The sequence below is a fragment of the Poecilia reticulata genome, linkage group LG4 (genome assembly GCF_000633615.1).
Source record: "Poecilia reticulata strain Guanapo linkage group LG4, Guppy_female_1.0+MT, whole genome shotgun sequence".
Taxonomy (NCBI): domain Eukaryota; kingdom Metazoa; phylum Chordata; class Actinopteri; order Cyprinodontiformes; family Poeciliidae; genus Poecilia; species Poecilia reticulata.
In genome coordinates, this window is record NC_024334.1 from 12,120,424 (window position 1) to 12,125,875 (window position 5,452).

The 5,452-nt window shown below is 34.3% G+C and overlaps 1 protein-coding gene across 1 annotated transcript in view; it reads right to left on the reverse strand.

Annotated features, from left to right (window-relative positions):
- The window catches only part of rabgap1l (RAB GTPase activating protein 1-like), a 113,161-nt gene that overhangs the window by 67,960 nt on the left and 39,749 nt on the right, over positions 1-5,452 (reverse strand). The gene's annotated exons all lie outside the window — the stretch shown is intronic.

Here is a 5,452-nt window from a genome sequence, read left to right on the forward strand (position 1 = left end):
ATATTTTTTTTTTTAACACAATACTGTGGGGTCTATCAAAACGTAGGTCCAGGTTGAGCGCTATAAACTTACATTAACTCACTCCATTTAGTCTGTTCACTTGGGTTAGGTCAAAATTAGCTACAAATGTAATGTTGGAAAAATGCTCTCAATAACATCTGAGCTATCACTAGTATATTGACTAACATTAACACACTCCATTCAGTGTGTTAAGCTTAGCTTTTTATCAAAATCAGCCGAGATGCTAATTTTAGCTAAAAAGCTAACATTAGTATAAAGGCTATCACTAGGATAGTTTACCCTTTAGTGATTTACACTATTCAAAACCAATATAAGAGCTATTATTAGCTACAATGTGAACAAATGTTTATCATAAGGAAACAGCCAGTTCTAGCCTAGTTTTCAGGACCCGACTGATTGCAGAGGCTCAGTCCATAAACCATGTTATGTAAATCTCACCAAACTCTTTGGTGAGATTTACATAACATAACGCTTTGCTGTAAATCGTCTAAATATTTTCCTTCCACTAAATTTTTCATTCATGTTTACGACACTGTAAACACCTACCTTCTTTAACAATGACCATTTAGCTCAAAACTTAAAACTGCAAAGCTTTTATGCATATTGTTCATTAACTCTTTCCAGTGTATACTAGATTTAACCTAAAATGAAGGACAAAATAGGACTGAATTTCATAAAATGTGAGACATTAATGTCTAACTTCAGTTTTTAGAGACATTAACTAGATTTTAAAAGATTATTTAATTCATTTAATGAAGTAGAGTGACCATAACATCAGAGTTCAGTGGCGTATAATGGTCCTTCAATGGCAGAGAACATAAATCAAAAGATATTGGTTCATAATTATTTCATGATTACACTTGATTGATAAAATATTTAGATTAAAGAAAAAACAAAAACTTGCTTATAAGGTAACTATTCCATTTGGCCTCTACAAGAACTGAAGAAAAAAAACAAGTGACAGCAAAACAAAAAATTAATCCTTTACTTCATTCTACAGAAACTTTAAAAATAATCAACAATAAAAAACAAGCTCGTCTACTCCAGTAGTTTACCAGCCCATTTTTATACTGGCCAGGCAATGAAGCTTACAAAAATATGAAAGTATTACATTAACTTGAGTGGTGCTCCAAAATGATGTGCTTGTGCTGCCCACTCATCACCCAGGCTACAAGCGGAGAAAAAAAATAAATACAAACCGATCAAACTCAGTTAATTTGCTGAAAACTCTACAACATGTTCCCTGATTTAGTCCAGAGTTTACCTTTCCTGTGCATCTCTAAGAAGTCAGTGACAATTTAGCATAAATACAATCATTGGAAAAATGCAAATATATTCTTTTGACAGCTATTTAAAGCATTTCTTTTCTTTATTAAACAAGTAACCTAATGCATTAATTCAAATAGTATGTATTAGAAAACAGCACAGCAGTGAGGAACCTTCACTGGAAGACAGTAATGAGATTAACCGTTAATTCTGTGGAAATTCGACAACCTACTTTGTAAGAAAACAAAGGAAAGCGGCGATGAAGAGAGGAAAACTAAAAATAAAAAGGTGATGGTGTGGAAAAACCACCAAACTTTTAGGCAAACAGTTCTACTCTCTATGAACAGAGCCAGTCAAAGGGGATCTCTCAGCGCAGTGATCTTTACCTTTGGTGGTGGACACTGATGAAAAACATGACCAGAAGGCTACCGTTAATAATTCATTCTGCTCCAAAACAAAGCCAGCAGGGCCACTCGGAAACAAAGGTGGAAGCTGATTCACCTTTCGCTGCTTCTCAGCATCCCACCCCCATCCATCCCAGGGCACCTGCTGGTTTCAGTCTCAACTGAACGGCTCTGTATAACTGAGGAGTTTACATCTAAATTAAAGGGTGTTTGGCTTCAAAGCACGTCAAAAAACTACTGCAAATATTTGTCTTCTTGTTTAAAATCTCCTAACAATGAGAAGTTAGTTTCATATTATGAATCATGCCTGAGGGAACTTTAATAGTATGTTGTAAAATGTTACATTTTGTCATCGTAAAATTGAAACGGGGTTCTGCAAGGGACCATTTTAGGCCACATTTTTTTTAATGACCTCTCAAATCTGCATCCAAGTAAGGCTGGCAATCATTTCTAATTCTATGTGGACAGGAAAACATTAACATATTGGTAAGGGAAACACTGATATATTAAAGAATAAAAGCGTAATGACTGAATGAATGAGTTTATACAGAAAACCTATACTTTTCTTAGCTCTCCTTTTAGAGAGTTTTTGATGCATCAATTAATAAATTACACTCAATTTTCATGTCCATCCTCCAACTCAGATCCTAATCAGGATATTTTTCTATTGCTGCTAAAATTCTATCTAAATAATTTCAAGGATGCTTTTGTAACATAAAGCTATGATAAAAATAATATAAATTTATAATTTGAGGACTGAAATGTTACATCTTCAACTTCATCTGCAGTCTGTTTCTCAAGCAGTTGTGTGATTGTGACGTTTTCTTGTTTTCTGTAGCCGATTTTGTGGCCTACAGGTTCCAGAAACATCCAAACAATCAAAAGCTCACTGAAGCGTTGCATCATCTCAGGTGGCTTTGTGTTGTTGGTTTTTAGAGGAGTGGCAGTCCAAGGAGTCCAACAATCTTTCTCTCTAGAAACATTAAACCTCAGGCTCCTGCATATCCAAATCCAATATATTCCTTATTATATTAAGATACACCAAGTGTTTCAGCAACAATCTGATTAAGTCTATACGAATGATTAAATAACAAAATGTTGTATCGTGAGAAAAACTAAGGACAGAATATTGAGTAAACAATTAGTGAAATGCCTTTATTAACATCTACAACAAAAGAGAAGCTCTTGTGGGTCTGCATTATGGCTGAAAAAGCTCAACATTCCCAGAGATGTCAGAGTACAGTCTGCATAAGACTGAGACACAGAGATGCTGTGACCAGAGAAGATGCTGGAGGCAGGATCTTCCTAATCGGACCTGTCATAACCGTGTCAGAGGAGCTCAGAGGCTATGCTAATTTACCCACAGTGGATGAATTCACCACTGTACTGCAGCACATCTGCAGTCATAACAAATATCATGTAAGGCTGTTTTACTAACTTCCTTATATAAACCTATGAAAAGTATTTGTCTCTCCTCTATAGTTATTTTTCCTTTTGCTGTGATTGAATTCAAGTAATTCTGCAAAAAGTTGTCCAATATTGTACTTGATAGTGATCTCTGTCACCACAGTTGGCAACCACTATCTTACACTTTTCCCTATAATAAATGAAGTTGTTGTTTAAACCTTTTTGGATCTGGTTATTTTTGTAATTTTTAAACATAAGCGTAACAAAAATATCAAAAGTAGCAAAAATCTATAAGACAACTAAGAGTTTTTTTTAACAGCAGTGTAAATCTGGAATGACACACTGAATAAAAAAAATTATGATGTTGATACATTTTTGTTGCTTTCAAGGTTATCACATGTATTTTTTTATAAATGCGTTTAAAGTATTTCTGTTTTATTTTAATGTATTACTTTTACTAGTTAGCCACTTGGCCTTTAAAAGCCATTTTAATTAATTTTAGATGGTGTATGTGAATGGGAGCATGAGGGATGCCATGTAAAGACTTATTCAGAAATTAGAAGAGCAGTTGTGCTGTTAATAGACTTATTTTGCAAAGAGGCTATAATGGAAACAGTGTTGCTGAGCTGTGGAGCTGCATTGCAGCTGGTCCCTTCAGATACCAGCATGGGGATTAGCTATAGAGGAGGTTGTGTGTACTTATATAAGAAGATGTGATTGACAAAACTTTGGACATTTAAAAATGTATTTTTCTCCCCATTCATGACTGAGAAGGCGCCTGAGATTTGTTGAGGACACACCCATGTTAGGGTAACAATGCTTATATATAAACATGAGCAGAATCCAACTATAGATTCGCCTAAAGAGTCAATGTCAAAACGCCAGCACTGAGAACCTTCAGACGCTGCTTACGCTGCATGTTTCTAACCGCCATAAATGAGCATCAACTTTTTCTGCAGTCCACAAGGTCAGATAGATGTACAAACAGCATGTTGGTGAATATCTGCATGAGGAGTTACCGTACCAAATTGATTTTAGAGGATGCTAAAGAAAGAAAATATGACTGATGAGCCAGGATGAAATTTTACTACAATTTAGAAGTATGACACATTACATTGTTGCAAGATTAGCTGTGTATTCTGGTGAAGCATGTCTTGAATTTTCATGAACACAAAATATGTTTTTAAATGTTTTAAGCAGAACTATGCTGTGGTCAGAATAGTTTTAATTTTTTAAAGAAATTTGTTGGGGTTTTTTTTTTATTCGAAACTGTATTTTTTTGGTTATTTAAAAATGTTAATATCATACTTTTGTTTCATTTATTGAATAGACCGATTACACATTTTAGAAAGAAACTAATTTGACAACAAACTGTCTACAGTGATTAAGACGTCTCTCTGAGTATAAAGAACTTGCATAGAAAGAAAATTGTTGGATGAGGACCCAGGCTGCTTCTAGCTGGTTCATCAGTCTCTCCTAACGTTTCCTCCCCCAAACCCGCAGCGTTTGGAGACAAAAATGGGACTCGGACCAAACCTGGGAATCCTTGAAGAAGATTTTGCAAACCAGTTGCACTAAGCGTGGTTTTTGTTTGCGTCCCTGTATGGTTAGACTAGTTTAGTTGAAAAGCTTTGTAAGATGTTTTTTCACGGTTGATGGATCATGTGTTACTTTTTGCAAGATTAAAGTAATGAAAATTATGATGTTAACGCCTATATTTGGGCTTTTGAAAGGCTGGTAGTATATTAATAAATGCTAGATCTTTAATCAGCTTAGTATCATTTTGAAATTGTACTCTTGTTGACATTTTCATATTTGATGTGCAAGTTAATTGGTTGTTCATCTTTCTTTGTTAGCTTTTGTATTATCTTATTTGTGTTTCTTTTGTGTCATTAATCAGAGGAGATATTGGTAAGTAGATTATTGTTAAATCCTTGAATCCAATAAACACTGGTTGATTCTCCTAAACATCTCTAGCTGAAGTGTGATCATATTCTAAATTAGATTAAATCCTGAAAGATATTCAGAATATTTCTTCTTTGAATGCGCAGAGGAGACCACTCAATGGAAAGGTCAATGAATTTGATAAAAACTGCAGGATAAAATTGAAAGGGAGAGAGACTGCAATTTTTCTACACAATGACGACATTTGATTTCTCTTTGCAACTGTAAATTGTTTGTATGTCAGCTGGATAACTGCTGCAACTTATCAGATAATTTAAAATAAAAACAAAAGCAGAAAAAACTGTTAAAATTATTTGGCATCTAAGCTTAAACAATCCAAGCACAATTGTCAGAATGCATCTCCTGTTCTATTGATTCTGTTTAAATTAAGTATCAAAATTTGTAAATAT